The sequence below is a fragment of the Lutra lutra genome, chromosome 6 (assembly GCF_902655055.1).
Source record: "Lutra lutra chromosome 6, mLutLut1.2, whole genome shotgun sequence".
In the NCBI taxonomy this organism is placed as follows: Eukaryota; Metazoa; Chordata; class Mammalia; order Carnivora; family Mustelidae; genus Lutra; species Lutra lutra.
The window spans coordinates 111,039,632-111,052,362 of record NC_062283.1 but is presented as its reverse complement, the minus strand read 5'-3'; positions in this window follow the sequence as shown (position 1 = coordinate 111,052,362).

Genomic DNA, 12,731 nt, shown 5'->3' with positions numbered 1-12,731 from the left:
GGAGGCACTTAACTCCATCATCGGCTCAGGAAGGCCAGAAGTGTGAGGGAGGTGGGTGTAAGCCCCAGGGAGCTCTTTCTGCATTGGGGACTTTGTTCCACTCCCAGGCATGCCAAGGTTTGCAGCCACTTGGCTCTAAGGCTGAGGTGAGGTGGTAGGGACGAGGAGAGGATATTTGCAGAGATAACGGCAGAGCCCATCTGCATCGCAGGATGTGCATGCTGAATTTAAAAGAGAAGAAAGATTAATGATGCTTTGGTTCCTCAGAGTCTCATAGAGGCATCAAGGTCCATGATCCATCCTCAGCTTTACAGACTGAAATAATAAATTTGTCCGGGCTCCTGAAGCGAATGCAATTCAGGGCGACCAACTTAAACTAATCAGACTCACCAGAGAGAGATGCAGGAGCCAGGTCAACATTTTATTCCTATTCATACACAGTGAGCAGTCGGCCTTCCATGGCCTGAATTTTGTATCTGCTTTTTCTATATCAAAGTTTCTAAGGTTCTGCCCATACTCAAATTCTTTCAACAAATTTACTAACACATTTTTTTTATTGAGCGCCTTCTGTGTGCCTGGTTCTGTGCTAGCAAATCAAAGTGCATGATCTCTGCCCCCTGGGAGGGTACAATCTAGTCAAATTAATAATTGCAAGTTCCCCCTGTTGATTAGTAAATCAAAGGAAAGAGCATGAAATGGCTCTAAGAAATGTATTCAAGGCAGAGAAAATGCTGATAAGCTATTTTAAACCCACAACAGAAGACAGACCTGGCATCCATCTCTCTTCAAACAGTAACGTCTAAGCTCTAATAAATTCCAGCTTCAACATGTGCTTGCTTATGAATAAAGGCAAATTATCGTGCCTCCCTGAGTGGCAGCTTCTTCATTTGTAAAATGAGATACAAATGTCTTTTTCTGTCCTCCACAGCACAAGGTTATAAGGAAAACACATGTGAAGGGAAAGGGCTTTGTTTTAATGAAGGGGCTGCTGGTGGTCACGGAGGCAGTGGCCAGAGCAGCTGCTTATGTTCTGTGGAATTCCACTCAGTGAATTGTTTTTAGGTGCCTACTCTATGTATCTAGTCCTAACCGAAGAGGAGGAAAAAGAGCTAGTAAATATGGCAGGTCCGCATGGATTTTGTGAGTCTGTTGATATAAAAAATAGGAACAATGTGTCATAGTACTCTAAAGGATCATTTATGCAGGAGAGGTATACTGAGAGCCTCGGTGTGTCAGGAGCTATGCATCTGTTTACAGAAGTAAAAATGGATGATCTGAGAATCATTTCCATGGATCCAATAACAAGCTTTTCTCCCACTGCCTGGTTCCTGCAGATGAGTTGGTTATGGTTGATAAATTGCTAAGTATATGTAAAGTTCTGTAACATTATTGATTCAGGTGTCCTTTACAAAGAATAAGAGGAGGAAGGAGGGAAAAGAAAGACTATCGGGGGACGCCTGGGTGGCTCAGTTGGTTAAGCAGCTGCCTTCGGCTCAGGTCATGATCCCAGCGTCCTGGGATCGAGTCCCACATCGGGCTCCTTGCTTGCCGGGGAGCCTGCTTCTCCCTCTGCCTCTGCCTGCCATTCTGTCCGCCTGTGCTTGCTCTCTCTCCCTCTCTCTCTGACAAATAAATAAAATCTTAAAAAAAAAAAAAAAGAACTCCCAGAGTCCATCCCATTCACCTTCACATGTCAGTTTAAAAAAAAAAAGAAAGAAAGAAAGACTATCGGATTGCTCCTCCACTAAAATAACAGAGACGATGTTTAAAACTAACAAAAATAAAGCCCTTTCTCCTCTCAAATCCTATTCCCAAATCATTTCAAAGGGTTATTATTAAACTTCAGAAAGTCTTACAACATTAGAGTAAATTAAATTTCAAAGATCCATTAAGTGCCATTTTGCTGCAGAGAAAGGCAAGGTAGAGAGAACTAATTCAAGAAGGGAAAGAATATTCTGGAAGAGAAATTAATTTTAAAAGGTCAATTGTCCTCCAGAAACAACTGAAAACTCATAGGAAGCAATGGCTGGGCTTTCAGGAGGTCACTTTCTCTCCTTAATGTTCAGAGTCAGAGGAGACACCCTTGTGTTGGACACCACATGGTTAAGTCACGATGATCTGAAGAAGTACCACTCTATTTATTCTCTTTCTTAAAAGACCAGCTCCCTTCAGCCTATCACCTAGATATCATGTTCTCATTGCAGCTTTACAACAAGCTTCTGCCACTGGGAAAGGGGTGGTGTGCGACATAAAGAGGGGTCACAGGCTCTTCTGCTCTGTAGTGGTCCTCAACCAGGAACAATTTTGCTCCCCAAGGGACATTGGGTAATGTCTGCAGTCATTTTTTATTGTCACAACTTTTGGGGGCAGAGGAAGGTGCTACTGGCTTCTAGTTGGTAAAGGCTGGGCTGCTAAACATCCTAAAATGCTTAAGACAGCCCCTCACAACCCAGGAATTAACCAGCCCCACATCTATACGGTCCCCAGACCAAGAAACCCTGCTCTGAAGGGTTCTCTTTATTTTTATACCCGAAGCTCCACCCTCTGGATAATGAACTCACATGTTGAAAATTACATGAGCCACTGAATGTAAGATAACCACATCAAACCCTTTTAATTAATGGACAATCCTAATTAGTTCATTATCTTCTTCTCCCTCCTTCATTCTTTATTCATCTTGGGCAGAAGCACAAGTAACAGCATATGGATGTCTTACAGCCACCAGCTCACATAAAGGAGGGTAGGAATGTTGCTGTAATCCTGCTGTCTGGGCTGCAGTCCAATCAAATTTCAGTATTTTGCATGGCATTCTCATAGCCTCATTTTGCCAGGCATCAGGGAGTTGAAAAACAAGACCCAGCGGAATTTGCTCCAATATATCTCATCGTGTGAAAGGAACCACAGAGAACTGGATGATGTAATATTGATTGCCTGTTAGTAAAGAGAATAAGAATGTCCGCCAAAGAATCAAGCCCAAGAGCTGGAGATGAAGAGGAAATTATGAGAGGGCTGATATGGTAAATGAAGACATCAAGCCATATGATATGTGGACCGAGGGGGCTTCAGCAGCATTGGGGGTGGTGACAGTCATCTCTTCAAAAACAGTACAGGTTTTCTCTTACAGAATTCCAGTCGATGTATCACCCTCTTCTGTTTGATCATCTTGATGTCCGTATTATCTCATGCTGCCATCAAGCTACGTGATCTAAGCCAGAACAATACTGCCTTCCTTCAGTGAACTGAGCAGGTTTTATTCCTCTGCCCTGAATTCCATTTAGCCAAATAAATGTTTTCATCATAGATCCTGTTTGTTGATAAAGAAAGAGGCCTACCTCAATCATCTCAATAGATTCTCTGATGTTTAATTTGGGGTGTTTAATACTCAGATTTTTTTTTAACTGCTTTACTTCTAAGAGGTGCTAGGCAGAGGTAATTTTCAGTGTACGGTCTTTCTCCTCTTCAGCACATTTCTGCTCTACAGTTTGTTTCCATTCAATAATCCTTTGCTGATACTGCCAAGGAGGGGAGGGGGCAGAGAGGAAAAGGAGCCAAGCTAGTGCCTCTCAGGATTTATCTACAGCTGAAGCTGAGTAAGTCACTGAGCTCTGAGAGCCTGAAGCAAAGGCAGGCATTTGAAGACCAGCCTACTTCGTTCTGACCATCTTTCCTGCATCAACCATCCTCACAACTAAATCATGATCATGGAAACACCTAGTATTCATGGAGTGACTGTGAGGCTCACAACTACTTTCCCATAATGATTCTCTATAACTCTACAAGAAGGCAGTCATTCTTCTCACAGCTAGCTGGAAGCCTGTGGGTAGAGTACACCCATTACACCTGCTGGATTTGTTCCATGTTGACATAACCAAGCTTTTTCAAAGAGATAGAACTTTATCCTTTTCTTAAATGCTGTCTCTTTTCTCCACCTGGGATTCGAGAGTTCCCCTATGCTAACCATATTCCAAATATGCCACATCTGTAGGCTCCAGGGGATAGGAGAACTACAGAGTAAGCCTTGAAAAACTTGATTTAGGGAACCTGGAATTTAAACTCATGTCCTAGACATCTCTTCTTGTGGCTCTTATAAACTGCTTTCCTTGGCCCGAAGGGGAGCTTCTGATCCATCCTGAGCAGCTCTCCTGTGCTGCTAGCTGTAGGCACGAGGCCTGTGTTGGTGACAGCAGAGCTCTCCATCTACCTAGACTTACACTGAAGCAGTCACATTTTTTTTTTTAGGATTATTTTTTTTCTTTCCTTTTTTTTTAAATTTTTATTTTTTATAAACTTATAATATACTTTTATCCCCAGGGGTACAGGTCTGTGAATCGCCAGGTTTACACACTTCACAGCACTCACCCCAGCACATACCCTCCCCAATGTCCATAACCCCACCCGCCTCTCCCAACCCCCCTCCCCCCAGCAACCCTCAGTTTGTTTTGTGAGATTAAGAGTCACTTATGGTTTGTCTCCCTCCCAATCCCATCTTGTTTCATTTATTCTTCTCCTACCCCCTTAACCCCCCATGTTGCATCTCCACTTCCTCATATCAGGGAGATCATATGATAGTTGTCTTTCTCCGATTGACTTACTTCACTAAGCATGATACCCTCTAGTTCCATCCACGTCGTCGCAAATGGCAAGATTTCATTTCTTTTGATGGCTGCATAGTATTCCATTGTGTATATATACCACATCTTCTTTATCCATTCGTCTGTTGATGGACATCTAGGTTCTTTCCATAGTTTGGCTATTGTAGACATTGCTGCTATAAACATTCGGGTGCACGTGCCCCTTCGGATCACTATGTTTGTATCTTTAGGGTAGCTACCCAGTAGTGCAATTGCTGGGTCATAGGGTAGCTCTATTTTCAACATTTTGAGGAACCTCCATGCTGTTTTCCAGAGTGGTTGCACCAGCTTGCATTCCCACCAACAGTGGAGGAGGGTTCCCCTTTCTCCGTCCGCATCCTCGCCAGCATCTGTCATTTCCTGACTTGTTAATTTTAGCCATTCTGACTGGTGTGAGGTGATACCTCATTGTGGTTTTGATTTGTATTTCCCTAATGCTGAGTGATATGGAGCACTTTTTCATGTGTCTGTTGGCTATCTGGATGTCTTCTTTGCAGAAATGTCTGTTCATGTCTTCTGCCCATTTATTGATTGGATTATTTGTTCTTTGGGTGTTGAGTTTGCTAAGTTCTTTATAGATTTTGGACACTAGCCCTTTATCTGATATGTCGTTTGCAAATATCTTCTCCCATTCTGTCAGTAGTCTTTTGGTTTTGTTAACTGTTTCTTTTGCTGTGCAAAGGCTTTTGATCTTGATGAAATCCCAATAGTTCATTTTTGCCCTTGCTTCCCTTGCCTTTGGCGATGTTCCTAGGAAGATGTTGCTGCAGCTGAGGTCGAAGAGGTTGCTGCCCTCACATTGAGGTCCTTCATCCATTTTGAGTCTATTTTCATGTGTGATGTAAGGAAATGATCCAATTTCATTTTTCTGCATGTGGCTGTCCAATTTTCCCAACACCATTTATTGAAGAGGCTGTCTTTTTTCCATTGGACATTCTTTCCTGCTTTGTCGAAGATTAGTTGACCATAGAGTTGAGGGTCTATTTCTGGGCTCTCTGTTCTGTTCCATTGATCTATGTGTCTGTTTTTGTGCCAGTACCATGCTGTCTTGATGATGACAGCTTTGTAATAGAGCTTGAAGTCCGGAATTGTGATGCCACCAACTTTGGCTTTCTTTTTCAATATTCCTTTGGCTATTCGAGGTCAGCAGTCACATTTTTTAAGTCTTTTTTTCCCCACAATGTCATATAATTCCACTTCACCATGACAAATACCTAATGTAAGTATTTCAGTCCCCATACCCGCCCAGGAGAATCCCCTCCTTCCTTTCTGTCATCATTAGTTAATCTCCGATACCAACAAGCCACTTGCATTGATGACAAAGCAGGTTTCTAGATACTTTGAGAACTTAAGAGATACAGAGAGAAACTCAAATCAAAAGGGAGGAGGAAAGCTTCAAATCAAAAACTGGATGAAGAGAAAGTTTGAAGCCTCCACTGAACCTGTCCCGTACCCTTGGCCCTGAGTTGGGTGTTTTGTATATGCAGGTTCATTCAGTTCAGGACAGCCATGGAGCTTAAATTATCCCTATTTCAGAGAGAGTTCAACAGACTTGTCCAAGATCACCTAGCACTACATGGCCTGGTCAGACTCAAGTTGGGTCATGCCTGTTTCTAACCCCTGAGCTGCTTCTCAAAATCAGTGTACTCCAGATGAGACCCAAACCTCCAAAGCCCAAGAAGGTAAGGTAAAACGACAGCAGTGAATCCCGAGTTAAATCCTTACACACACACGCACACACACACACACACACACACACACCTCAACAGTGTTGACTATCCAACCTGACCTCTGGATTCATCACATGCACATTGACCTGTCTCTGAAGATGAGAAATCTCAACCTCCTATGTCCTGCTGAAGGATAACATGAGGATCCTGGGTCACCCAGTGGCAAACAATGAATTTCCTGCCTTGGAAGAAAAGCGTAAGTCTAAAAGGTAAGAGATGTCCGAGTTTTGCTCTAATGAGATCCCAGCGAGTTGCTCAGTCTTTGTGATCTTGGTTTACTCACTGGCCAAACTGAAATTCATTTAACAAATGGGTTTTTAGCATCTATTCCATGCCAGGCACCCTTCTAAATGCTGGTGCATAGCATATAGAACCAGACAAAGTCCCTTCCCTAACAGTCCTTATATTCCTTGTGGAAACAGAGACAATAAACAAACAAATAAAAGCAAGGATTCCAGAGAATGAAAAGGTCTTTAAAGACAATAAACAAGGTAAGGTAATGTAGAAGCCTGTGCTGGAACAGAAATAGGGTGAGGGCAGTGTTTCCTGAAAATGGCCAGAAAAGTTTTCTTGGAATAGGAGGCGTTTTAGCTGATTGCCATATGGTGAGGACTCAGTCATTGGAAGAGCATGGTCAGGGAAGCACTTTCCATCAAGTCAGCCTCAATGCAAAGGCCCTAGGGCAGGGACAAGAGTGACATATTCAAGAAACAGAAGGAAGGTCAGTGTAGAGAGAACGCAGAAAGCAGAATGAGCAAGGTGAGAGTGGTATAGGATGGCAGGGCTAGATCCTGTGGGTCCTGTAGGCTGTTAGTAATAATACCTGCATTCCCAACTTTCCAGCATTACTATAAGGCTCAGATGGGACTAACACTTTGGATGGGAAAGTCCTTATAGCCTAAATATGTAGTGTGTTCTTCGACCCTGTAAAGGTGTTATATGTTCCCTATTTGTTGTCAAAGACTTTTGCCAGTGGTACTCCTGGGCAATCCTTATTAAATCACTCTTACTGCTGGGATTGTTTTTGAGGAATGGATTGTTTGATCAGATGAAGGCAGAGATATTTGGCCCCAACTTTTCCTTCTAATACTCTTTTCTGAATATGGAGAGCTGGACAGGGATGGTAGATTCAGGGAATGGATGCTCCCCCAAGCCTCTAAAGCCATCCTGAATGAGTAGCAGGGAAAAAGCTACACTACTTACTCTAGTCAAGAAACAAACCACATAAAGCTCTTTTATTGTAGTTCTGTCTTTTTCCTTTGTTTTGCCACATATTTGTGGTTGGTAATTTGGGAAAGAATAAAAACCTTTTGAGACAAGATCATGTCTCCATATCCTCTGTCTTCTGACGAAGTTAAAATGCACGTGCTGACAAGAAAACAGGTAGGCTGCTTTCTGTTTCCATGAAGGAACACAAGCCAGAACCCAGGCTGCTGGGGAATGCCAACAGAGCTCTGGGAACAGAAGTTCATTAAAAATTAAAATAAATGCAGTGATTGCATGTGGTTGTCTTTGGGGCATTTTGCTTTAGACCTTGAATATGTTGGAAAACAGTACTGCAAATGCCATAATTATTTTAAGATATAAAATTATTTAAATTGGTTAATGAATGCAGACCCTGACAGCAGTCTGCATAAATCTGGGTTTATTAGTATGTTCTTGCAGACGGTAGGCGGGGCTTGGAGGCAGCTTTATTCATTAGCAGCATTATCGGCACTGTCTCCTCCTCGGCCCATACAAAGACAGAATGTCCTAAACTGCATGATCACCTAGAGGCAAAATAGACCTCCACATACAACAGCTCAATTAATTCTCATAATTATTTTCTGTTACTACTCTCTATATTTTACCTATAAGAAAGCCAAACTCACAGAGGTTAAACATCTCACCTCAGATCATATATCCAGAAATGGCAGTCACTTGAACCTAGGTCTTCTGTTTGCAAATCCTCCCTCCACAATTACATGATGATGGAATAGTACCAGTTAGCAGATTGCTCTAAAGTGATGGGTTCTGTTAGATAGGAGATTTTTTTTTGCAACTGGGTTTCTAGCAGTTTCCGAGGATAAAAGAGGATCTATGCAGAAAAGCAGCTCTGTCTGTAGAGCCTTTGCTTATTCATCAACGTGTCAGACCATTTTCTGCCAAGGACACTCTTCCCCCACTTCTTCCTTCCCAGTCATTTTACTGGCAACTGACCTTGCCATGGTTTTAAGGTTGTCATTGGCCATCATCTCCTCTAAAGGGCAACAGGTCTCTGGAAGGTAACGAAATGTGAAGGTAACAGATTTCTGCAGCAGCTGTCTCCACGGCAGCTTCCTGAGTGAGATGCTACTTCTGCCACCTCTTTGTTTTCTTTCTGAGAATCTCCATATTATTACTGTTGTTGTTATTCTCTAGCAGAGGGTGGAGATTACAGCTATCGGAGACAATGCCAAAGTACATATCTTCTTCCATTTCATGATCATTAACCTTATCAATTAACATTGAGTACTTGCTGATGCATGACACCGAACAGACTTTGAATTCTGTTCCATCCCAAAGACTATATAGCTCTCAAATTGACCTTGGTTAGAAGGACATAAAACTGTACACTGAGAAGGAAGTCAAAGTGTCAGGAATTCTGGGGACGAGCGCGAGGTTGCAGCCCCAATTTCTGAGCAAAATGCCCCTGGGAAGACATGGCAGCCAACTATGGCTTAGCCAGCTCTGATCTTTTTGATCCCACCCAGCAGAACTCCAGAAGGTTTGATCATCTTTGTCATATGAGATTATTTGGAAAGGCTGAATTAATCCCATTTGTTGTTCCTGGGGGTATGGAGTGAAGAACATCAAGAAACTAAGTGATACCTAGTTTTATACTGGCAAGGGCATCACACCTTCTATATCCCAGGAAGCAAAAATCTCCTATTCTCTGCCTGCTTTCTCTGAGACCTACACACAAGCCTGTCATTCTTGTTTCCAGCACCATCTCATCCAGGAGGAAAGATCTGGTATTCATTACCTCCCCAGGAGGCTTGGGCAAAAAGTCAGGCAGGACTGAGGGATGGGAAATCCCATACCACCGCAGAAAACATGAGTGTCCCTCATCCAAGCAGCCCATGCAAGGAAATCAACCTTTGAACAATACATTCACAAAAGTGTGAATGCTGGAGTCTTATTATTTCTCTCTCTTCCTTTGAAAATTAGTTTTCTATTTCAGCTGGGATTTATATTTTAACCCTCAAGTTATATCTCTTCTTTTCCCTAATACAGCTGGAAACAACTGAATTGAGTTGGAGACAATGATCACAAATCCCGTGAATTTAAAAAAGCCCCAGAGGTAACACTGCCCATGTTCTGAGATATCAAAGTACCTGATTTTAAAAGGGCAAACCCAGACAGTTCAGTAAATATACAATAAATCTACAACATGTTCTGGGTAATAAATACATACTAAATTCCTACTGTGTTCTCAGAACTATGCTAGGCTAACAAAAATGAGTAACTTAAGTCTCTTGAGGAATTCACACTCCAGTGGAGGATTATATTTTCAATATAAGAGTTGGTTATATAATTCATGAAGCAGAAAAGCATGAAAGGTAACACTACACTCAGCCCTTGAGTCTGAGGAAGATTCCTAGAGTTGACCTGAGTCCTGAAAAAGAAGAAGCAAGCCAGTAAAGAACGAGGTAGAGGGCACTGTAAGGCAGAGAAGAGTGTGCGCAAGAGCAAGACATGGAAGACAAGATGGTATGTGAGAAGTGATGCACAAAGTTGAGTGCCTCCAAGGCATAAAGTATAAGATAGGGGATGGAGGGCCTTGTAAATAATGCTAAATAGCTTGGGTTGTATTCTTTAGTCAACAGAGAGCCACTGTAAGGTTCTGGCAGAAGAGCAAAGTAGTCAGATTTTCACACTGGATAGATTCTCTAACCAAGTATGGAGGATGGATTTCAGAGAGACAAAACTGAAGTAGACCAGAGTGGCCTTACTGGAGGTATAGCTTAGAATCCTCTGCAGAATATTTCAAACTGTAATTTCCTCAACTCACCACAAATTTTAAAAACATCTGTGTTTAACATATTCCAGAGATTCTGAAATATACCCTCAGCTGATGACCACAAAACTGGGAGATTGTACAACAGTCCAGATAAAGATGATTAGGACCTGAACTAGGACCATGAGAATGGGAAAGAGGTGAAGAGAGATTTGAGAACTACTTAGGAAATGTGATCAGCAGAACCTGTTCCCTTACTCACTCATTCACTCACTCGCTCATGCATTCATTCATTCAACAAGTACTAGGCCAAGCATTGTGATAGAAACTCAATGAAGAGTAGATCTCACTCAGTTCCTGCCACTATACTGTCTAATGCAGGATTTCTCCAATGGAACACTAAAATCTTTTTTAACAACAGGACAAATAAAGAAAAATTTCTTAGACAATCTGGCCATAAACCAGCCCTGACATAGATTTGTAGCACCAGTGGTCCAGGGAACTTTGAAGAATTTGGTATAGGCACTAGGCAGAACCAAATCCTCTTTGGAGAAACATATTTTCCTCCCTCAGGCCTCAAAGAACCTCAACATAGAGTTTTTCAGGAACAAGCTATATACAATGAAAATAATAAAGTAAAAATATAAATAAATAAAATAAGCACACAGGACACAGACTGCAGAAATAGACCCATAGAGGCTTTACATATTAGGTATATCAGAACGTTTGTTTATTAGTCTCCTATAACTATGGAAATTATATTTAAATACATAAAAGAAAAGCTTGGAAATAACATCAGGGACAGGAAACTGTAGAAAGTGATCTGGCAGATATATAAAGGTCCATTTGAAATAAAAAATACAATAACCAAAATGAAAAACTCAGTGGACCATTTTAATAGTACAATAAAGAGATGAAGAGAGAGTTTGTGAACTGGAAGGTAGAAAATTACCTAGAAAGGGTAGCAAACCCTTTCTGTAAAGAGCCGATAGTAAATCTTCCAGGTGTGTCAGCCATGTAGTATTTGTCACAACTACTCTTTCATAGATAATATGTAAACAAAAGGGTGTGGCTACATTCCAGTAAAAACTTTATTTGCAAAAGCAGGTAATGGGATAGATTTGGTCCACAGACAGTAGTAGGTAGTCAATTCCTGGTCTGAAATGAAGCATGGAGAAGAGAAACATACGTAATATGAGGAAGAGATTTTAATAAACAAGGAAGATTGAAGATCTGACATATGTTTAACAAGAATTCTTGAAAGCAAAAAGAAAATGGGGCAGAAGCAATATCTGAAGACATAACTGAGCATTTTCCAGAAATAAAGAGAGATGTTGGTTTGCTGACTGACAAAGCCTAATAAATCTTATGTAGATTAGATAATAAAATCACACCTAGATACCTATCATGAAACTGAAGACCAGCGAAGACAAAACAAAACAAAGCAAAACAAACCTGAAAATATAGTCAACAGAGACGTATAGTCATTGCACACCTCCCGGCCTCCTGATTAAGTATACTAGAATGTGAATGGGCCTGAATTCTGTCAGGTGCACAGCCTGATTAAGCGGAGAGCTCATTTCTGATTTGACAGCAATAAAGGATGCTAACAAGTAGTGGCCATACCTATTTTGACATACAAAAGCACCAGGGACAGTGCTACATACGTGATTGGGGGCTAATCTAGGATTGGAGGGGGCAGAGGCACAAGGCTTGTATAATTTGTGGACCTGTTGTATGAAAAACAATTCAAAATGATAAAAAGGAAGTTAAATACAGAGCTTTGGACAAGGCTGTTCCAGTAAAAGGCCCTAAAGTTTGAGCTGCATCAGGTTCATGGTAAATCCACTTCCTTTGAGGGTCTCAGCTCTCCATCCTCCAGCATCTGTCTCCACCCCACACAAGCAACAGAATGCCATGCTCCTCTGAAGTGTGGCCTTGGAAAGCTGACCCAGTGCTCCTCTGCTGCCCTTTGTTCTGAGACCTTCTGAGCCAGACCACAGAAGACTCTTAACTCTGGGTCTCCACCACATCGTGGGGGCTTATAAGCCAGTGGGGTTCAAACTTTCAGAACAAATGTTTAAAGCATTAGTAGGCATCCATATATATTTACTTTAGGTTTGTGAATGCCTATGTACCTCACTTGAGCTATTCTGTGATGCTTTTCCTATTAAAATATAGTAGCTTGAGCTCCTTTCGTACTTCCACATCCCCACGCCGTCAGCCCTCATCCAGGCCCTCATCACTTCAGAGCATCCAGGCTTGTCTCACCACCTGCATTCTAGGTCATGCACTGCCACCAAAATTTACCTCCCATAAATAGTCTCTACAATGTTTTCCCAACCACCACCCAATGGTGGTTGACCCAACCGGGATGGTCAGGGTGCAAAG